Consider the following 24,903-nt stretch of genomic DNA (forward strand, 5'->3'; position numbering starts at 1 on the left):
AATCTTAGAAGATATTTGGAAGGCAATATAAGGATTGCGACAGAAGGCCTAAAATGTGTAAGCAACTTTCTTTGTGTATGATACGTTATTTGCATATTACGTCATAATGGGTCCATTGTCCAACTTGAGGGATGATTTCTAGCACCCACCGATTTGTAGGCTATTCTTGTCGCGACTGTAACTTCCGCACCCCAATAATGTTGAGAACGAGCTCGACAGGGACTACAAAGTAGGGATGGTGGGAACCCCTGATAGGTTCAGATTCGCGTGAACGCGAACCTTTTTGAAAGGTTTTGTCTGTGCGAACGCGAACGTTAACCTTATGACGTCACGTGTCGTCACATTGGTAATTCCAACTCTACATATCTGGGAAGCCATATATAAATGTACGTACGTACAGTACACGACTCCGGCCACATTATGCCACAATACTGAAGTACATGCTGAATTTTTAAAATTCACAAAATATATCAACTTCAGCAATCAAATGCTATAATAATCCCATAAAATCAATATCTTCCGTCGCTTTGCCGGCAATTTTAACGAGGACTTGCAAGGGGATATAAGCTTACGCCTTAATGGACGAGGACAGACCGGACAATGTATTCGGTGTGCGACTATTGAGCAAAGTGTAAAACTGGATTCTATACTTGCTACCGATATTAGCTAATAAAAAAGTTATACCGCCGTAGCCAACACCCTAATCGTAATCCACAAATTTGTTTTTTTTTATGCGAATCAAGATGGATACCGTACGCCTGCTGGATTTTTTACGTAAGAGAACGACCGTGGCGCACAAGGCCATGAATGGCGAAAAGCACCACTCATGTTTGTTATAATAATAATAATAATAATTCTTCATATTAATATCAATATTGGTTGAATAAGCATCATTCGCTGACACTATACATATACTGTATTTCGTTCGTGATGTTGCGTGATTGTGGGTCAATATCACAGCATAGAGTTAATAGGAAAGCTGAATATTTCGAGCAAACCATTGTAACAAAGCATGGAAAATTTTAGAGATTGGCAAGTTGTATGACCGTTTAGTGTTGATTTTTTATGCTGCCAGCACCTTGCATAGAGTGGCCTGAAGTTGAAATGCAAAGATTTAAAACCAAATATGTAATAATGACGTGGAAAATTGTAATAGCCTACGTGAAAAAGGTTCACAGTGCAGATCCTACGAAGGTTCGTTTGTGAACGTGAAATCTCTGGATTTCTGAGGTTTACATGCAGTACGCGAACTTGAACATCACGCTCACACCATCCCTACTAAAAAGTATTTCGTAAATCAACATAAATTATGGAGTATTTTTTGAGAGACTTGATAGACTTGAAAATTTTCTTCGAGGTTCGCGATTTAATGTTTCTAGATAGCTTGATTTTGAAATCCATACGTCTCCCCAAAGAAAAAAGCATGTCTGATTCATAGGAATAGGCATTGCGGTGCCGGTCATTACCGCGTCACGACAGTGACGACACTCCAAAAGACATATGCAGTTTCGACCAACATGCGACTTCACGAAGTGTGCTACAAAAGAAAGACCTAGGCCGAAACGCTAGGTATGTGTCCGTTGTCAATAGCCACGCTAGATGGGCGTGACGAATAGTCCTGTCCTTCCAATCGGAGCCCCACAATACGAATGTCACCCGGGACCCCCACAGAGGAATGAAGACATGGTAATTTGTGTGCGCGTCTCACGAAAGTTTCGGTCCGATACGTTTGGGCGACTATACAACATCTTTTGATTATATAACAGACGAGAGATCACGAAACTAAAATAGAGTAATTATAACAACATACAAGATGTAAAAATTATGAATTACGTGCTCCCAGCTCTATCGGTAAATGCGACCATCGGGGCTGAGAGAGGATTAAAATGAATAGTAATATAATGCGATCACCAATATTACTGACGAGATCCAGTCATCAACCTGAGAATTGACGTGGTGGGGACGAAGTGCTGTTATGCTACTGATTCTTGCTACAACCCAGGCTAACTAGTTGTGTAAATGAATGGCTATATCTTTGTCCGGTGTAATTACGCACGTACATAGGCCTACTGCTAGCCAAGCAACAGCGGTCAAACTGCGTTTTTAACTAAACATACCGAAACATCAATACATGAGTTACTATTTGAAACTAGGCAGGGTGGTGAATATTATACTGCAGCGAGGCAGTGGCGTCTGCAGTGTATTGATAACCCGATACCCAGCATGGCGAGTGTTCTTACAATTACACTGCAATGCACAATGTACAATTACATCGAGTATCTATTTACTAAGTGTGGAGAGGATACTTCTTACGCAATAACCGGCAAAGCCAATACTTCTGACGTAATAATGAGCAGTGGCGTTTGGAAATTGATACTATCAATAAACCTGGTATAATATCTCCTTGTTCGCGAATATTCAGTTTCTGTCATAGTTCTCGTACAAATAAAAAGTAATCGTTATTTCACAAAGAAATCGATTAAATATGTGAAGTAGTCGATTACGATTACGATTACTTCGGATTTTTTTCGAATGTAATCGATTGCGATTACGATTACTTAAAAATGCTGTAATCGTCGTAATCGATTACGATTACTAATCGCGATTACCCCATGTCTGGTTAGAACACACAAGAGAGTCAAACACAAAAGCATGCACATGTGTTAAACCTAATTTTCACTTACTTGATTATATTACTACAACTTGTAAACTTTATTCATTCATCCTGGTGAACACGAATAGTGTTGCTCGCTTGTAATATTCACATATTGATCTGAATAATAACAACTCATGAGACCCTACAACTTTATTAACGAACTAGTTATTTTTTACGCAACTGGAAATGCAAACTCTATTCGTCTCGACATCTCAACATCTTACAACACTCGAAAGGGTCAATTACGAAAACACTGCCGAGTAAATCCGTTGTAACTCACATAGCACAAGAGTATGTGTCCGAAAGTAGACAAACGACACTTGTACAACCACCGCATCCAACAATCAATAGTTGTATTCTTCATACTTCATTATTCTACTGCAAAAGCGATTGATAGTTTTCAGGACGCAAAAACCACAAATCAATGCTTGCGACTTGATATTAACATTGAGTGTGCGAGATTTGAATGTCCGAAAATAACCGAGAATTAATTTCTCACAGACGAATCAGTATACTTTAATGTAAGACATCGTGAGGCAAGTAAGTTCTTTACGATGACATTGATTCACAATCCGATATTCTCATCATACCCATTCCTGAAATCGACTCTTAACGAAAATACGAACAATCGTGACATCAACAACTCGATTATAATCAAAGTAATTCACGGTCATACAAATTGTATTACACCCAACACCAAAACAAAAGGAGTTTTTAGTTGATTAAAATCAAGCCATCTGTCTTCAACTTGTGCTCTTTTAGATACCGCTGTTGAACTCGCCAATGAGGCTGCCACGTTTTTAACACAACGAATATCCAGTGACATACCATTCTCCCTACAAGAAGTTAAGATAATTGCAAAAGAACAACTCATGTCAGATGGAAACACGAATTGGAGACGAATGATTCAGAAAGTCTATACAAGAAAATTTACGCCGGACATGACATCTCGCAGCCACTGGGACTATCATGAAGGTAAACATCGATATGGATAAGACTTCAGAATGGACATTGCAAGCTTAGTGCACACTTACATAGAAGTGATTGTCACGATGTGCAACATGTGACGTGATAGAGACGGTGGAGCATTTCGTTGCTTCAACGTTCTCGATATAGCCCGCAGCGAAATTATTTGAAGGACATAGCACAACGAAACCATGTGACCATAGACAATGCAGCGCTTCTCGGCAACCCCGACACCAGTGATTCCCAACTGGTTGGGGATTCAATAGTTTCTGGTTGAGAATAGAAGCATTTGTTAAACATTATAGGAATGATAGTCTGCGTATTTACAGAGGCACATGCGCGATTGCCGTTACCAGTTGTTGTTGTTTTTATTAACTCATATAATTGGCGCTTGCAACTCGTGGTTATTTGCGCCCACACAGTAAATTTCATACATTTCATAATGGCATGTCTTCTTGAACTTGAGTCTTTTTTGGCTCATTTTGCTGTCTCCTTTCAAGAGTTCGGCTCTCTCTTCTTCTGAGCTTTTCAACGCGCTGTATTTACAGCGGGTTCGGCGATGAGGAGCCCAGATAAACCTCCGACACATAGAAACATGGCAGAGCCGAGACTCGAACCACCAACCATTCGTGACGTGGCTGCAGTGTTTAACCAACCGCGCCACTCGCTTCCCCGCCGTTACCAGTTAACTGCTCTGGAATGTAAGCTATGTATAAAAGCCTAGCAGTGGGCCGTGCTACAAGTCCGTGTAGGAGGAGTCTTATAAATGCCAAGAAGTGGGCCTTGCTGTAATTCCGGCGTGTAGGCGGTGTCTTATCAAAGCCTAAAATTGAGCCGTGCTATAAGTCCGTGTATATGGGGGTGTCTTATCAAAGTACAGAAGTGGGCCGTGCTATAAGTCCGTGTAGGAGGTGAGTTATAAATGCCTAGAAGTGGGCCTTGCTATAATTCCGTCTTGTAGGCGGTGTCTTATAAATGACTAGAAGTGGGCCGTGCTATAAGTCCTATATGGGAGGTGTCTTATCAAAGCTTAGAAGTGGGCCGTGCTATAATTCCGTGTAGGAGGTGTCTTATGAATGCCTAGAAGTGGGCCTTACTATAATTCCGTCTTGTAGGCGGTGTCTTATCAAAGCCTAGAAGCGGGCCGGGCTATAATTCCGTGTAGGAGGTGTCTTATGAATGCCTAGAAGTGAGCCTTGCTATGAATCCGTCGTGTAGGCGGTGTCTTATCAAAGTCTAGAGGTGGGCCGTGCTATAAGTCCGTGTAGGAGGTGTCTTATGAATGCCTAGAAGTGGGCCTTACTATAATTCCGTCTTGTAGGCGGTGTCTTATCAAAGCCTAGAAGCGGGCCGGGCTATAATTCCGTGTAGGAGGTGTCTTATGAATGCCTAGAAGTGAGCCTTGCTATGAATCCGTCGTGTAGGCGGTGTCTTATCAAAGTCTAGAAGTGGGCCGTGCTATAAGTCCGTGTAGGAGGTGTCTTATAAATGCCTAGAAGTGGGCCTTGCTATAATTCCGTCTTGTAGGCGGTGTCTTATAAATGCCTAGAAGTGGGCCGGGCTATAATTCCGTGTACGAGGTGTCTTATGAATGTCTAGAAGTGGGCCATGCTATAATTCCGTCGTGTAGGCGGTGTCTTATCAAAGTCTAGAAGTGGGCCGTGCTATAAGTCCGTGTATGGGAGGTGTCTTATAAATGTCTAGAAGTGGACCGTGGTATAAGTCTGTGTTGGTTCTTAACCTCGTCTCCAGCGAGAGGGCGGAAGGCGATTTTTATTTTGAATTGGGCAGAAACGCTCGGGGGCGAAATGGGGGTGCTGGGCTCAGGGGGCGGTATGGGGCGCTGAAGAAAAATGGCCTAGCAGCAGTGTTGGGATGACTCGAGTCATGACGTGACTCGAGTCAGACTCAAGTCACTTTTTTCGTATGACTTGACTTGACTCGAGTCACTTTGCTAAAATGACTTGACTTGACTCGGCGTATCAGAAATGTGGATTGACTCGTGATTCGGAGAAAAATTCACGATTTCAATCACAATTTCAAGTCATAATAAAGTAATCGGTGTCGATAAAAATCACTGTATCTTGCATATGGTCGGATTGATCGCGAAACGCTGGTGTAACCCGTGAGAGCGACGAATCACTCAATAATCTCACAAATAAATTGACCGCAAACGAAGTGAGCGAAGCTTAAGTTGTTGTAAACTAGTATAGTACAGTAATTTAATAGCAAAATTTATATTTCTGTTCTCTGTTTTTACCGTAACCAAACCTCTCTGTTTTATTGAAATTGAATTGGAATATAGTTTTTATAGTCCTCAACCATTGGCGCAGGCTCGAATTGTATCATATCAATTTGTCAACGGTTAATGTTTTGCATCTTATCAATTTGTTTCTCTATTCTCTATTTTAACTGGGAACTATATAAGCTGAGGCTATGCAATTACTTACGTAGTTTAGCAGTTCTACGTATATGTGAGCGATACAGCGCCTTCTTGCGTATATATTTAACCATATATTCGTTCATTGGTTCAAAATCAATGACCACTTAATCTGTATTTTGGACTGCTAGCAAAAATGCAATGACGTAATCATGCCTCATACCTCGAACAGGCAACTTGACTTGAATTGTGACTTGACTCGAGTCACCGCCAAAAATCAAGTGACTTGTCTTGACTTGACTCGAGTAAAAATGTGCAATGACTCGAAATGACTCGTGACTCGAAGGTAGTGACTTGATCCCAACACTGCCTAGCAGTAGATGATGTAGTAACGACATTAGATTATCTCGTAGAACAATAGTTCTATATATTCCTGAGTTCTCATTGCTAACTAACATTCGACAGAATCTGCTAAATCACAACGTTTGTCGTTGTGCTCATCGTGAAATATCCGCCAACCATGTTTCAATGAATGCAGTGGTTTATTGTAATTGATGTAAAATGAATCTGGCGTACTTTTTGATTGCCCATTCCCCGTTATAACACTCCCGTCATGCTAGCTACTCCAAGTCGTTTCGACACCGTCCTATCTTTTGATTGTATCGCAGTTTTGCGGTGTTTCGAAATGATGAAAATATTAATAAACTGATACTTAAACTGATAGCGCAGGTTATTGTCCACAAAATGTTTTGAAGTGGGTATTGTATCCTTCAGCGCACTGCGCGTTGAAATCGAAAAGGCACTGTTCTACTATACAACTTTTGAGAGTGATGCCCTTTGTACATTACAGATTATTATTATTATATTTAAAAAACAATTTTAGTGACGCATATAACAACTATGGTCTTTTGCGTCACAACTTAACAGTTGCTAATCGAATCGAAACAGTTCCTAATCGAATCGATATTGCGATAAGTAAATACAGTCAACTAAACATTTAATTCTGTCTCTTTGTCTTCGCTATGAATTCCCAGAGCAAAGGTAATATATAATGGGGCCAGTACGGCAGCTCTAAACTGGCATCTTTCGTAGTCGTACTTCACACACTCGATAATAAACGTGCTCTGCAGTTTCTTCAACATGGCACGTAGGCTATACTGTACAACTTTTGAGAGTGATGCCCTTCGTACATTAAAGATGTTTCGAAGCTTTTCGGCCAAAAGGATGATCTAAATATACTTGTATTTGAAAGCTACAAAACTAAATCATCAGAATGTTTCTTCATCGTATGATAAAAGATGATACTGCTTAGTGATGTTACCTCCATTCAGTTAAGAGCTTGGTGCAGTTTAATGTGAGCAAATCTAACGAGCGAGATAGTGTAATGGGTACCCATATGCATCCAGCTTCTCGATCGGTAGGTCGTGGGTTCGAACCCCGGCCGGGTCACACCAGAGACTCGAAAACTGGTGTCCGAAGCTATCCTGCTAGGCGCTCAGCAACCACGGATAGCATAGAGGAGAAAAACGGGGGTGCAGACTAGGTGACCTCACGGTCGTATCGCGTCTCCGTCGTCAAACATCTCGATGGTGCAGGCGAAAAAGAATGTCATCTATCTCTCTACCACACTCTCACTTGATTTAGTAGTCACACAAAGCAATGAAACAAAACCCAATAAATTAATTTCCCGGAATTGCCAGTCGCGGAGGAGAATTCAGGATGTGTACATCGTTCTCATACCAAATGCAATGAGACCGTATAGGCCTTACAGATGGTTGTTATAACAACCTGGATTTGATCCGGAAAATAGAACATACAATTTTACCGTTAATTAGTCGAGTGGTCTAATAGTGCAGACTCAATGCGAAACCGGACTTCCACCACTTACCTATTGTTTTTTACTACAGCCTTGAAATAGGGGCGACAAACCCAGGTAATTTTTGAAAGGGGCGCTGGAGAAAAAAAGGTTAAGAACCACTGGTGTAGGAGGTGCCTTATAAATGTCTAGAAGTGAGCAATATCATAAGTCCGTGTAGGCGATGTCTTATCAAAGCCTAGAAGTAGGTGGTGTCTTATTTGTGTGTGTGTTTGATATTCATGGTGTTTCGACGACATTGATCATTTTACACCAGGCCCACATTCTTTATTTATGTTTCCGTATTTATCATCGACTTGTAGCACGGCCCACTTATAGGCTTTTTATAAGACACCGCTTACGCGGATCACATGGCGAGAAGGATAGGCTTACCATATTTTGGAAATAAAAAAAGAGGACACTTTTTCAGAAATTTGCAACTTGCAAAACCGGAGTAAAATTCTCAAAAACCGGTTCATTTTTCCCACTTTGTGATCGGTTGACTAAAAAAAAAAAAAAAGGTCATATTTTCGCTCAGAGCTAAAATCACCGTTTTTCACTCCGAAATACCCGCCGGAGCTTCACTTCTGTACTAATATGCGGCATATCACTCGCAATTTGCTCTAATTTGCTCTCTAGAGGACAAATCCTCTTAAAAGAGGACGTATGGTAAGCCTAGAGAAGGAGCCTAGATAAACCTACAACACTTAGGTAGGAATTCTGGTGTCGACCTCGGTCGGACTCGAACAGACGGTGTCTTATAAAAGCCTATAAGTGGGCCGTGCTATAAGACGGCAGCTACGGTATAAAAATGAAGAAAATTGGCCTGGCTAAATGACCATAGTAGTCGACAAATACCATGAATACCACGAACGACAACAACAACAACCTAAATCACGGAATTGGCGTATATATTGTTTAAAAAAAGTGATTATACCATATATAAAATTGATGATATACCGGTATGACAATAATGATGGGTATTTTCAATAAATGTTCATGAATGACTGAATTACAAAAATATTTACAACTAAAATCAAGAAATTTGCATATTTATTGTTAAAAAATACAGAGCGAAAGGAGAAGTGAGGCACAGGTGAGGCAGAGACGGGCCGAGCCTCACCTGGGATAGCAAAATTCATCATAAAAAACCCAGAATTTGTAATAACTGCCATCACTAATAATAAATAATCGTCAGATTATATTTTCATCTGCCCAAGACACTCACCGAATGTACAATGCGATATACAAGACACAATACGACGTAATAAACAGATAAGACAGTGGTTCTCAACCTGCACGTTTTTGTTCAAATTTTTAGATCAATCATCATACAACCGTCATTGTCTTGTGCAAATATCAACTGCAGGTTAATGATAAACAGCATCAAAATTAGTTTTTTTGAAAATAACATCACATTATTTCCATAGAAATTGGTACTACATTTATTATTTCGAAGCGAATTATGTAGCTGCATTTCTTGAATTACGCTGTCTTGCCTTGAAAATTGGCGCCATTTATTTGATATGAACGAGTGCCATTTCCACAAAGATAGGTGTTGGCGAATGTAATAATAAAGCGTGACGGGTCTGACGACACCGTTGGGTATGATCGCAACTAGGGATGGTGTGAACGTGAGGTTTACGTTCGCGTCCCGTGTGTGAACCTCATAAATTTAGGAGTTCACGTTCACAAACGAACCTTGGTATGTTCTGCACTGCAAACGTTTGTCATGTATTACAATTACCACTTCATTATATCATCTTTGGTTGAAAGGTATTGCATTTCTACTATGGGCCACTATATGCATGGCGCTGGCAGCATAAAAAAATCAACACCAAACGAGAATGCACCTTAACAATCTCAAAAAAATCTTCTGGCTTTGTTACAAAAATTTGCTCGAATATTTGGTGATTCTCTGCTCTGAGTTTGACCCGCAATCACACAATATCAAGAGCTAAATACACACCAGACAATAGTCAGAGACTGAGGCTTACTCAACCAATCAATGAAGTTGATGAAGTATTTGGTTGTATTAGGGCAAGCATCGCTTTGTTGCACGCTGGGCGATGCGAAGCCCTAGCGGTACAACCATTAATGTCCAATCACTCTTAGTACCCAGGACGAGTATGGCCGCCAGGCCTTCATAGTCCGACCGGGATCTGAGGCCGCATCGACGGGCCAGTATCTCGGGGCACAAGTATGGTGGCGAAAAGGGTAAGTGGCCGCAGACGACCCTTCTCAAAGCCTGCTTGTGACGACCATTTGCACCTAACTGTAAGTGAAACAGAAAAGAAAAAAAAGAAAGCGAATAAGCAACATAAAGGGTGCTTTTGTGTCCTATGACACAAAAGGACCCTATTACCACGCTTGTGACCCAGTGCTCTGGTTAAATTCCACAGTGTTGACACAAGCGTTCACGGGGGGAGGTTTACTGCGATTCCTCCAGACCCCTAAGAAAAAAGTAGTTGATATCGTTGTCTGATATAAAAAATCCAGCAGCCGTACGTGGTCAATCTTGACATTATGTTTCTTGTATCATAAAAACCAAATCCGTGCGATTGGGGTGTTGGCTACTGCTGTATAACTTGTTAATGGGGTAATATCGGTAGCAAGTATTGGAATGCGTTTTACACTCTGCTCAATATCAACGTAGCAATACTCAGACGTCGAATACATGGTCCCTATATACCGTTAAGGCGCAAACTTATACTCCCTTGCAAGTCCTCGTCGCAATTGTTGCGAAAGCGACGGATGATATTGACTTTGTGGGATTATTATAACATTTGCTTACCCCAGTTGATACATTTAGCCACGTTCAAAACGTCAATATGTACTTCAACATTGTGGCTTTATGTTGCCCGAGTCGTCGCTAGGTATCGTGTACATTAATAGAGGCTATCACTTCACTAAAATGCAGGGTTAAAATTATCAATATGACGACACGTGACGTCACGAGGTTCACGTTCTCGCTCACACAGAACCTCTCAAAAAGGTTCGCGTTCACACGAACCTGAACGTTTCGGAGGTTCACACCATCCCTAATCAGCATGGAGCGAATCGACAAATGCTCTGGTTTTACTCCGATCCTGTGTTTTAAAGCTCTGGTCTGATACCTGGGCCTGATTCCAGAAATGACCGTGATCCGGTCCAAAAAACTCCAATAATAATTATCTACTCACAGGATGGTGTTGAATATTGATTGACACAATTCAAACAGATTATCAAAAAGTCAAATATCCAACCTAACCAACTTGGACTTAGCATGTGGTTTATTTTAATGAACGTTTCACTTTAACTATTGATTTAAGGGTGGAAGAGGGTAAAGCTGCCATATTCCTTGTAAAAAGTACTGATCCGGCTCAGATTAGACTCCGGTCGTATCACAAAAAGTATTGATCCGGCTCGCAACTGGCTCCAACCAAAAAATGAGAAAATCCGGCCGGATATTCAATCCGGCTACGGTCCATACTCCGCCCTACAACATATATGGCAACGAAATTGAGCAACATATCATTAATGAACATAATAATAACGTCCAATTTAGTCATTTCTATCTAGCAGCTCATCGTGAAATTGAAGTTATGTATATCACATGAGAAAATGGATTTTTGCAAACCATTTCTTCTAAAACCCCAGCAAAACATCGCTTAGCATCAATACGTCACGTACGAGTCACGTCATGACTCGAGTCATCCCAACACTGGATATTGGATAAGATATTGACAGCAGCTTTATTTTTGCCGTTATGTAAACTCCGTATCGAACTATACGGATTAGATATGTCCCATGTATTCCACTAAATAACGTGAATGTAGCATCATAGTGTCCTAAATGGTGTGGACACAGCGAGATTGAACGGCTTACTGCGTTGGGGTACGTCATATGCTTTCCATCCCGCCAAAGGCAATTTACGCACATTTTTGACCGGCTTGTCGAGCGCCAAATTTGATAAAAGTATTATCAAAGGAACGCTGCTGCTGTACTGATTACGAAAATATAGATTTTATTGTGATTCTGATAGTTTGACATAGTGACGTAACAATGCTGTTTGGCTCTTGCTCCTGAGCTGCGGTCTCGGTTTGCCAGACAGCATTCTTGCGTGACAATGTCAACCTTGACCACAATGTAAAATTTGAGGCTGATTTTCTTTTTTTTTCCAGAGCCATGAGCAGAATAAAAATTTATATTTTCGTAATCAGTACAGTAGCAGCGTTCAATTGATACCCGTTTTTCAAATTTATTGCTCGGCAAGCCGGTCAAAAATAGCCGGAAAATTACCTTTAGCCAAATGGAAAGCATCGCGTAACCCAAATGCAGTGAGCCGCCCAATCTCGCTGAGTCCACACCATTTAGGACACTATGGTATCATATATGCGGTAGGTTGAAATGTATTTTTGACGATTGAACATACTTACAGTCCCATGCATGCCAAATGTGCCCCACCTTCAGGTAGTAGGTACAGGTAGCCGGGTTGTATGTATGAACGAATATCGGCATTTTCACCTGATTTTCACTTCGTAAATGTTAATGAAATACAGATTGAATATGAATGTAATGTCACATTTATGGCAGCTCCAATTCACTTACTCTACATCAGGTTTTGCAGTAGTTGATACGTTTGAAAGAAAGATGCCCTCCCCCCCCCCACGACCACAAAAACTGTCCTGTTCAAGACGTTGCCATAGCGAATATGACCAGAGTACCTAGCTACAAGCTCATGATTCTAGGCTTCTTCTTCCCAAAAGATCATGACAGTTAAGCCATGGCGTCAATATGGGTCACTTGATCCTCGACTACCAATGTCATTCTGTCAGAAAACGTCCATGGTGTTCCTACGGACACAGAAATAATAATCTCAACACTTATTAGTCATCGTCGTCACCCACTTTGGTATGTTCTTACAACTGAGTTCACATAAAAACAAATATCTGGCACAGACTATGTTCCTGAAACTTGATGAATTTATTGTAACGAAATTTGCATTATCAAACTTGAAAAGCAGAATAAGGCAAAACTCAAATCCGCACATAGTGGGCTGGTCATTTACGTGACTTGAGACAATTGTGAAAGATGAAACGGAAGTTATTATCATTGAAGAACATGTTGAGAATTAGGTAGCATAAAAACAAAAAGTGGATAACGATAGTCAGGCTCTAATCTCAGGCGGTCGTATAAGGATTTCAGTGTGGATTTATTGAAGTTGGGATACTTCTGACGGTGTTGCTTAACAACTTGCCGCAGACTTTCCTTTTGGAGTTCATCATCTGTGATGATCGAAGCAAAGTCGGCGTGAGTTTAACTCCTTGTTCAGCAGCGTCATTGACGACTTTGACATTACTTACAAAATAGCTCATTTCATTGTGTGATTCATACTGAGGCCATTGTTTCACAGGCTGATTCAACCATTCTCCAGAACACTCAAATTAATTGAACAAATGCCATAACTGCGGGCTCACTAAATCAGCCAAAGTGGTGTTCCCCTCTATAGTCCTTTCTGATGAGAGAATGGGTGGCCTGTGTCGATATAAGATTGCGGTTTTTCAACTTTCAGTAGGCGGCTTGCAATGCTTTTTCTGGTATCATAACTTTGTTTTTCTGAGAATAGGGCATAAAGCACAGTTTCTTCCACAATGTACCATGGATTCTTTTTCAACTTGTTGAAAGCAGATTCAGCAACATCTTTATCGGTAGTTGTGTAACCGCGTATCTCCCGAATGAACCGCAAGTCGTTTCCCGGCGCGTCACGCCCAATACTGCAGTCCAGCGAAGCAGGAACATAGAATAAGCTTAGAAACAAGTTCATGCTTTTCAGTTGAGTAACGAAACTTGACGAGTATTGCATCCGATCAGCCCACATGAACATATTCTGAGAATATCGAATAGTCCCCATCCACCTGGCATGTGGTGCATTTGCTTAATATGTATTATTCTTGCCATATTCCATATTTTGACAGCCTCCTCAACGGTTTGAAGAAGACAATCTTGAGTTTTGGTAATTTTAGTACATTCCTCTTTCAAATACACCAAATACTGTAGAACCTGGCGTTGAGTAGGTAACTTGGAGAGAATAATACACTCAGATGAATCTCCGACCATATAGTGAGCATACTTCGATCTTGTTATTGGTGGGTCCAGCACAACCTTTTCCGACGTTTCAGACATTCTTCTTCAACCAAGTTCTAGTCTACTATCAAATTAGATAACTCGGTATCTTACAGTAACACTAAAATTGAGGCAAAGGTCACTGACATAACATATTACATACCTTTCAGTAATATTTACTAGCTTAACACCAGCTGAAAATATCTGCGCATCTGTTCTCGACTCAGAACACGATTATGCTTCTTCGGTAGCCTATACCAGTGGTTCTTAACCTTGCTCCCAGCGCCCCCCAGGGGGCGCTGGCGATTTTGAAGGGGGGCGGAAACGCTCAGGGGGCGATATGGGGGGCGCTGGGCTCAGGGGGGCGGTATGGGGGGCGCTGGAGAAAAATGGCTTCGCAGTAGATGATATGGTGATAGGACACATCCTTAATGAGTATTCAGAACAAATTAACACCGAAAACTTCGTTATATATAGCCTTCAAAGTACATATAGGTTTAATTGTCCATGGGCGCCTAAATGACTGGCACCGAATGTTCCTGTCTTGGCAATCTGAACCCAAGAACACGAATTCCATCTGGCAGGGAAAAATTATATGCCAGTGACGAAATACCAATTTGAAATCGTGTGTGTCTCTTAGTTTAGTACGATTGAGCGACAGGGATATTCCTGTTGGGCGATTCTATAATTTTTGATATTGCAGACAGGAGGTCACGAAATAGCATCATGCAACGAAGTCATATTAACGGGTTCGCCCGCCCGAATATGTTTAATTATTAGTTACGGGCTCTACAGTTTCCAAGACACCTTACAATGTTCGCTTCAAGTTTTGATGAGTCTGCGCACACTCAACAACTCACTGCGCTGACCCTTGGACAACAGTGCGTAACGACTAAAAAAAGGTCATAACTTTGGATTTGTTGTGAGCAACGTAGATTTTCTCTGCGCAGATACGGTGTCAGCACTGCGCACGTGCGCAGCTTTAAGGGAACATTGCATCTCACTCAGCTCTACCGGTAAATCTGGTAACGTGAGCAGAGTGGACAAGAAATTGATAGCAATATATTTGCAATCCCCGGTCTTACTGACCGATTTTAGCATGAATTATCGAAAGTTTTCGCGCTTCCCACTGGCTCGCTAAACAGTACAGCTGATTCCGTGGCAAACGCGAACAACGTGATGGGGGGCGGTAGGTTTATCACCCTATGGGAGCCCAAGACCCAAGTTTTTTCGGGGGCCTGACGAAGTGACGTTTCGTTCCTGCCTACGGGTATACGCCCGAAGATGTATAATTATTATTGAGGGGTCCTACTTTTTTAAACACACATCACTCAGCTCTACCGGTAAATCTGTTTACGTGAGCAGAGAGAGGATAAAAATTGATCTCAATATACATGCAATTCCCGATCATATTGACCAATTTCAATCATTAATTAGTGAAATTTTCCGCGCTTCACGCGTCTAGGCGAGAGTAACTACCTCAGTAAATGGACACCAAATGTAAATACCTAGTTTAAGCAAATAGCGGACAGCCGAATGGGGGTCTGGGGGTGAAGTCCCCGGGAAGTTTGGTTTATCACCCGATGGGGGCCCAGGACCAAGTTTTTTGTTTGGGGGGGGGGGCTGACGAAGTGCTGTTACAGCCCTGGTAACGAATAATTTTACCTACGGGCACGCCCGAATATGTTTAATTATTACTTACGGGCCCTTTATTTTCCTATACAACAGCTCACTCAGCGCTACTGGTAAATCTGATTACGTGAGCTGAGACGATAGAAAGTTTATAGTGACTTATATATGTAATTACCACCTATTCATTCGTGCATTATAGAAGATTTTGGTACCTAGGGCGACCAGGCCACACAAACTTTGCTGACCATCGAAATCACGCTATGGGGTTCGTGGGGGCGAAGCCCTCAGAAATTTGTTTTATCACGCTATGGGTGCGCAAGGCAATCGTTTATAGGGGGGTTGACGAAGTGCTGTTTTGGCCCTCCCTCTTACTCATTGTCTTTACTACATTCCTCACAATATGAAGTTGGGGGGCGCTGGAGCACGATAATTTTTGAAAGGGGGCGCTGGACGAAAAAAGGTTAAGAACCACTGGCCTATACGATTCATAACAAACGGGCAACCAATACGTGTTTCCCATGAACACGATAGACTGGTTGTGCATGGTAAAACGAAGATACATCTGGCATTTATAGGACTGCATTTCAGTACAGTTATGAAACAGATATATTTCCCATCCCTACACAGCCGTTTTAAACTGAAAACTTCACAAAAGCTGCTAACCAGTGACACGGTCAACACTACAGAAAAAGATATGACCGATGAAGATGACCAAAATCGCGTGTAAAGGTGTTTTTATGTACTAAACTATCATTTGGAACTACGCAAAATAAGTTTCAAAAAAAATGTCCCAATCTGAACAACCCTATTGTATATGTTAGTAAAATGAATTTCTTATTTTTCGAGCGCCATGTGTGTCGACAATCATCAACCGGCAAGTAGGCCTATTGCAGAATGTATAGGGGATTTACGTACATTTCGTACCAGAATATTAATGGAACGACAATGCAGATACTAAAATTTTACTTTCATAAAGTATGATAATCTCCACAATAGTTTTCAAGAAAAATACCTGAATGCCCCGCGCTACATCAGTCGTCAGTCACTTACGATGTAACCTTTGAAAGCTACTTATTTTGTTTGATGAAACGTAACAAATAGAGCATGAGACTGTTGGCGTGTCAACCAAAGAGTGGCACTTGAATTGCATTTCCCGTGAAATATTTAGGTGGGTAAAATTTGATTATAGTCGCTCACCGCTCGTGAACGATCAGGTTTCTATTTCTGGTTTGTCATTAAACCGTATACGGAACTGGTGAGGTGGATTACCTTTGCAGCGTTTCGGTGCAAACTTTTAAAGTACTAGCACGCTGTTGCGGGGACAAAGGATTCTTTTATTCCTTTGACGGAACTATGTTTAATAAGAAATTCCAGTTTTCGGCACATATCAAGTTTCTGCAAAACTAGTCACGGTCAGATAGCGTGGCAAAAGGGCAAACAACGCCGTTCGCAAGATAGGTACTGCCTCGTAAGTAATATGAACGTTGCTGTCTGGTGTCGAGCCCATGATTGATCGAGCGGGCAATGGATTCAATTTGAACATAAAGTATTTGCCACATTCAAGACCGAGTCGAGCCGGTCGAAATATTTATGAAGACATTCCTTTGCTACATATGTTTTCATATGTCCAGATGGTAAAAACCATGAAAATACTTACAATGACGCAAGTATCACGGCAGAAATATTGTCATTGTATGATTATGTGATGCAGTGGCAGCTCGTCACAAAATCCTGTAGTGGGATGACGGGGGAAACCCCCCGGAATTTTAAAGGACACATAGAATTGTGACTTTATCGTGGTACGCGCAAGTATATACTATAGTATGGACTGCTCTTCAGTCGGTAGTCTGCGGCAGACTGATACCGGGCCTGTTTTACCCCTATTTCATAGCTGGAGACTGTCTCGGATTCAACATGGCGAATGTACCCAAATGCTAAGTAAACTGGCCGACATGATTTTTATTTTCTGATCGAAATATTGACTTCGAGAATAATTTGCCTACGCTCAATACAAAGTTTAAGCCGCTTAATCTATAGGGGAGATGTGCTACCGATGAATCAAAAATTGCAAAATGATCTCTGGCCCTTAAATCTTTAGCCGATAAAGGCATATGTTTTTCTGGCTCAACACTTTGATACAAGCTCTACCTACCGGACGTACATGAATATCCGCATTTTGAAAAAAAAATATTTATGAACGTTCAGAATTTGTTGCTGTGAAGGGTGGTCTGAAGAAACACGACCTTTGGACCTATAAGACATATACGCTCAAAACTTATATGTTCCAACTTTTCTTGCCGTGTAATATAATCTAAGCAACAGCAAGCCTGCTATGTTCGTGCATTTAACGTTGGTATCGTTTGTTTCTTATTTATCTAGGATTAGTAATTACCGCCAATCATTATTTCCTCGTGTGTCGTGCTTCGTATTTATACCCTGTGTTCTCTAGTGTACTGCTCTTTTCCTTTAACTGAACTCTGGACCGTGTCGCCTGTGTTAAAGTTATTCTGCTGATAATATACTATTTCATATTGCAACCTCGTCGTAGAGTTATTGTTCAAACAAGATTAAGAACATAACAAAGCCAAAGACCAATGTTTGGTAACAACCGTCAATAAAATAAAATGAACAATATCTCAAATGTTGATTGAATTGAATTGAAACAAAAGTCCACACAAGGATGATATTGAATAACAAATATGTTTCGGCATATAGCCTGGTACGAGCCCAACACTTCACATTAAAAATGATTGCTTGTTTGTTCGTGTTGAAGGTTACAAGTAAATAGGTTACAAGTAAATATGAAAGAGTCGATCGAAATATATTTCACACCCCCAAAAGAGGAAACATCTGTCAGGGACACCATAACTCATGCAGGGCGAAGCTTTATTAACGAGAGGGAAAATTCTGCGACCATGCAATTGTAGACAAATTATCGGAGTGTAATGCCATCATGAATATAATAAAATACGATCAAAACCCTCCAAATGTCACTCTCTAGCATCATATAATTGCAAAACACGGTTGCATACTTTACTACATTTTGGCTTCATTTCAATTTTGACAGTTCACCGGTCCGCCAGACATCTTTCGAAATTTTACCGGTCCGCGAGGCGAAAAAGGTTGAGAACCACTGGTCTAAATGACGTCGCGATGGTGTGTTCCGACGTGAATATGTGACATCGCAGTAGTCACAGACCAGATGCTTCAGATCGCGGCGGATCGCGTGAAATCCGCAATGCGGTAGATAAGTGTCAGATCAGCTCGTATGTCTATACCGTACTCGACCTCGATAACCAAATAACTGGCCTGATCATTGAGTGTAGACGTTGAGACTTCGATACAAAAATCAAGATATACCGTGCAAAAGTTCATGACTGAACTGGGCATGGAGCATCGTTAATATCAAAAGAGACCAATACGGGCTTTGCGTCATATCTGTTAGCGATAAATGACGAGTCAGCTCTCTCTCGACTTCGGAAACGAAATCACCACCAGTGACAAACCTAAAACTTGACACAGCGTTCTATACTACAATTAAGGCATACCTTGCCAAATCTCATCAACGATCTCGGTATGGAACATCGTCACATTCAAGGGAGACCAATAACAGCTTTCTAGTAAAATCTGTTTGCGATACATGACGGATCAGCACGCACTTAACTTCGGAAACAAAATTCCGACCCCAATCCTTGAGTAGTAACCCTGAAACTTGGAGCACGACATAACATACCAAGTGTCAAGAATTATCATGGTGCGAAACACCGTCGAAATCGACTAATACCAGAAAAGGTCGACTCAACGCATAGAACGGTAACTAAGTTGAGGTACAGATAACATTGTTACATCACAGTGGCGGGGTAAATTACAGAGTTGCCCCGATTGCTCGGTAATATTATGAATAGAGCTATTTTTCTACCTTAAAACGGAGAATTTTGACATTTTTTAAATCTTAAAACGCCTAATTTTGACCAAATTCTGACCTCATGTTTATAAATTAGGTGTTTACCATATAATGTTAGAGTTGTAGACTTCTACCTATCTTCATTTCTGGTTGGAGCTGTCTGTCCTTACGAAGCAGTTTGGCCTGAAAAAATTTATTTCCACGAAATCTGGACCTATGAAGAATTCCATTAATTACATCAAGTATTATGGTAGTAATGATAAAAAAAAATTGTAGTACAACGAAAGATATATGATCATTCATTCTCTGGTAGAAAGTGTGTGCCATTATAACTTGCAAAGAATGGAGAAAGAACGTTTAACTGCAGCAGTTGTTCGATAGCAACACTGAAGTTGTGCGTACACTGGTGGTGGCACACCGTGTTTCTTCATTTTCTGACAATGTTTTCTATATCCCAATTTTTCATCATGCGCTTCTTGATATGAGAACCAATGCCCTAGCAGTCTTGCTTCAGTTAGGATATTGCGGTAGGTTGAGCATAACACCATTTGAACCTATTTCTTTACCCAGTCAACAAAGTGGGAAGCGATCGCCGGGCGTATCATGCGCATTCGATGTCAAAATGATGCTTCAATATTGCTTTCTGGCAGACATACTGACCCTTATGTTATAAGACAGGGGCGGGCAACTTCTCCAGTCGGCGGGCCGGATGTAGGAAAATTACGTAACCTACTTGGCGGGCCGGATAGCTGAATCGATACATTATTCGCCGATTTGTCCTCATATACAAGGTATAAATCGCATGTAATGACAGCAATGTCATTTCCAAGCCATTTCCCGCCGATAATGACGAAGACAATGTGGATTTGAGAACACCATTGTCATACTGGCTTCGCCATGTTTGCTTCTCTCTGATCTATCAACACATGGTGCTATCCTTAATTTAGATTTCAAAGGCGTTCGATAAGTCCGATACTCCAAATTTACCAAAATATGAATTCATTAGGGTTGAGTACATCGTAAATGCCGATAATGATTGTCTTCTCGGTTCTACGAACTTACGCGTAAGCTCCACTCTCGCGCTCATCTCGGATGTGGTTTTCTCTGTATTGGTATAGAACCCTCGCGACCCTAGTCTGTCGAGATTCCCCACTACTTTCTTACTACGTCAAATTTTTGTGACTGTATGTTACTATTTGCATGTGTGCGCAGCGTGCGAGAGTGGAACTTACGCGTAAGTAAGTAGAAGCGGGAAGACTTACAGTATCGGCATTTACGGTTCTATACCAATACCGAGAATGGACATAACAGAGAACGGTCAATGCCAAGAATCTAACTTACTGAGGAAGCGTTGTCAAGAAATTTATGTCTGAAATTCGACACCGAATGTGGCAAAGCCGTCATGCACATGCACACGACCTGTCTATATACATAACATGCCTTCATTGCATACATTGCATTCTCGGTTATATCCATTCTCGTGGTGTCCATTCTCGGTAATGGCTTTCTCAGTAATGGTTTTCTCGGTATTGGCGGGGCACCGTCTGGCGGGCCCCATTATCAACAAAGATGAGAAACTGTCCGCGGGCCGGATCCGGCCCGCGGGACGTATGTTGCCCGCCCCTGTTGTAAGACATCACAATTTGACAATATGTTTTCATTATCGTTTTAGTTATAATAAAATCTACCCCGATCATACATGTCATACAAAATACCGGTAAAATACAGGCAGACAGTCACATAAAATGCATAAAACGACATTTATTTCAGTCGACATACAAAGAGATCTTCTTTCCGGGACAAGTTTGATACAACTATTCCTGCTCTTGAATCGAAATTGAATGAACATTTATTTGCGCCTCGCGCGATTTACCGTAATAATTTCTTGATTTCGAGGGACCCACAAAAATATATATATGGCAACCTCAAATCGTATAAACCCTTCTGATGCTTTAGTCTAGGAGCGTGCACTGTGCAGCCTATGGGACTGCGATTATTTAATATGAACCAGCATCTTGGTGCTGGGCATTTTCTCGCTAGGAGACACGCGTTTCGGTCGACATGCTACTCCTTGCGCGGTGGGCGTTGCCAAAATGATTGGCGGCGATAAAACATTGGAATGTAATAAGCGCCGCATGTTGGCCAAAACGTTTGACATTGATATTGTCTATTGTCCACAGTCCAGGCGCCGAAATGGCCGGCGCAAATATATAGTCCAGCGCCCGCAGCTTGAACGGCAGGTATCAAATTGGACCCACAGAGGAAAATAATGAGTCCCGTGTCGAAATGCGAATATGGAACTGTGTTCGTCTCACGAAACAGTATAGGTCTATTGTTTTAGTTTCGTCTGATACGTGTAAGCGATTCCAATATATCTGGAGCTACGACAATCTTTACCGCTACGCCACAATCTTCGGAGCTTTGCAGACAAGTGTAACCAAATTGTGACATCAAACGTACTTGCATAATATAGGTTTTGACACATTTTTCCTCATCTGGCCATATCATCGTAACAACTTTGATGGGCCCGGTACTTATTGACATTGGTAACGAACACAATAGACTTGGAAACGACCACGGCAATCACAGAAGATCGATCATTATACGCAATAAAATTAAACGATGCACAATTGCACATATTACGTGCAGTAAGCGCTAGGTCTGGTGCGGTAGCGACCAAAATTTATATCCTTCACGATCAATAATGTAAGAATCGCCTGCATTATCACCGATGACGTTGCCAGCGCTGCTGATAGGTCGTTGGTGGGATTCCTTGCTTGAAACGTTAAATATGACAAAATTGCGACAATTTTGGGTCGCACATCTCAACGCTTGCAACAAAGAATTCGTCAACACGTCCCGCGTCAAATTAGGAATTCGCAGGGTGATGACATGTCTGCTTCATCATCACAGTCCCTAGTTACCATGCATGATTATGACCAAGTAACAGCATGTAATTCTGCCATCGGACAGCACCTATTGAAACACCCAGAGTGTGCAAAACATTACAATATCAATGAGTTTTCCATAGTTGCTCGTGGTCGTTCTCTTTTTCATTTAAAGGTCCTTGAATCAACCATTATAAAGCTGCAAAAGCCGATCCTCTGCCGCCAGAAGGAACATCTCTACACGCTGGGAATCTTCCATTAGTGTTGTTTTGTCATTCAGCTGTTTTACAGCTGATTTTGTGTGTGCTGTACCGTAACCGTACGCTGTTTACCGCCGTTCGCGACTTGTGTACTTGTCATTATTACGTCACAACGACAAAATTCTTTCTATATTTCGAACTTGGTTAACCTCATTTACTGGCGTTCACTGCTGAAGAGAGCCAGTCGAAAAGCTTCCAGTGGAATAAATTTAACAACATGAAGGTATTGTTTGCTGCAATACTGAAGTTCTGTACTTCGAAAAGCCTGTTTTTGACTTTGTAAACAAAAAAAACCCGCCCTAATTATGGATAGAGAGAGAGTAAATCACCGTTTCTTTATTGTGAGCTACTTTGAGGGAATAATCAGCGAAAGCTTGTTATGAGCGCTGCCGGGGCATGCCCCGGCTAGGCATTTCCAAAGCGAAAAGCACATAAGATAATTCGATTTTCGCGAATACTCCGGTGCATATAGGCATTTACAAGAGACAGCCAAGCCCAAGAAGAATGCGATTCTCGCAGTGTTTCGGTATATATTGATTGCTGTGCGTGTATAAATGGTAAATCATTGTTATATAACAGAATTTTAGGTGGGGCAATGCCCCAGTTGCCCTATACGATGGGCCGCCACTGCTATTAACATGCATAAAAAGTTCGATACAAACATCTTACGGCATGAAGACACTATATCAGCTAGACATGGACAACTAGATAAATCCAATTGTCTAAATAGACTAATCAGAGCGAAATGCATCTAATCTAATTTTAAACTAATTTTTCAAATGTTTCTTTGCTCTAATTCTAATTCTAATATACTTTCAATATGTTTCTATACTTTCATTTTAATAATAATCTGATTTCTGGTTTCCTGAAGAGGCAACAGGAGAACAGAATGGTGCGAAACGGGTCTGACTCGATTTCCAGACATTTTGCCACTCCCGCCCTTATGAGAGTGAACTCCGATTTGATATAAACTGAACGTTATTCAAAATCCTAGATTTTGCGACTTCGGTAATTCTAATTCTAATCAAATTCGGAAAACTAGTTCAACTATAAATATAATTAGAGTCTAGATAAAAAAAGCTGAACAGTTTTTAGTTTTACAAGCTTGATAGAAGCAACTTGTGAAGTCGTGGTTTGTTCTTGATGTTTATTAAAAAAAAAACATTTGGCGCTTATTACCTGTTGATCTTTAGCACCACGGTCAATAATGGCGTAAGAAGAAATGAAAAGCAGTCAATGATGGTGTACGTGTTGGATAGCAGACCTAATATTGTAAAATAGCATTTCAGCACCACGAAACAATATCAAGGCCAGAGAAAGGAAATTATGGAGTATGGTGAATAGGATAATTTTGTTCTCAGTGAGGAGAATTTTAAGGCAGAAATCAACATTCAATTCCACACATATCGCAACAAGGAACCTACAATGGAACTCATATTTTAGGCAACGGATCAATAAATATTTAGTGGTTTCCGATGCCGACAAAGAGTGCAAAGTAGAGATTCCACTGGAAGTCGTGCGTGCTATGCGCTATAATGCGTTCACTTGAAAAAATGCATCGTCAGTCTTATGTAATGAATTTCAGTAGCCGGCGTTGTTTCCGATCACTCAATACAGAAGTCGTGGGTGCTATGTGCTGTATTGAGTGGTCGGAAACAGTGCCTGCTACTGCAATGCAATATATAAGATTAGAGATGCCTTCATCCAAGCGAACGCGATGATCCTTATCGATGATGCGACAAAGGCTGCCAGATCCTTTTACTTGCAACGTGAATTCTCTCCGATCTCCGGCATTATAAAAGGAGCGGATGACATTGCTATCAGCAGATGACTACGCATATTTGTCGATTATGTATCCGGTAATTTAGAGCCGAGAAAATATTAGGACTCGATTGTCGTATTATGTTATTTCTTGATATTCGTCCACATATCACCTCGATGTACCATTGTATTTAGTATCATAGTGAAGGTATTTTCAGAGATGATCAAGTAAATACTAGAACAGGGGTGAGCAAACAACGGCCCGCCATTGTGTGCGGCCCGCGCAATTCCCAAACAAATATAGATAAAATGCGTACTAAAAATTTAATTACAGCGGCGACTTGACTAAACGTTTTTTAAATATATTTCACCATGACAACGATAAGTTATAGTCTTACTATGATGCTTATTGATTATTTTTATTGCTCTCGCAATAGCCCGGCCTATAACCCCACGCATTAGTAAGATTTCGAATGATAAACATCACAGAAAGTCA

The 24,903-nt window shown here is 41.1% G+C and overlaps 1 protein-coding gene across 1 annotated transcript in view; it reads right to left on the reverse strand.

Annotated features, from left to right (window-relative positions):
- Positions 1-18,717: 18,717 nt before the first annotated feature.
- LOC145448050 (protein unc-93 homolog A-like) overlaps positions 18,718-24,903 on the reverse strand; it is a 245,794-nt gene continuing 239,608 nt past the window's right edge. The window contains exon 9 of the mRNA XM_080326375.1: positions 18,718-18,732. The gene's annotated coding sequence lies outside the window, so the exon portion shown is untranslated. The remainder of the gene's footprint in view (positions 18,733-24,903) is intronic.

Source organism: Botryllus schlosseri, chromosome 10, assembly GCF_051294905.1.
Source record: "Botryllus schlosseri isolate E-star chromosome 10, Bs_hap1, whole genome shotgun sequence".
Taxonomy (NCBI): Eukaryota; Metazoa; Chordata; class Ascidiacea; order Stolidobranchia; family Styelidae; genus Botryllus; species Botryllus schlosseri.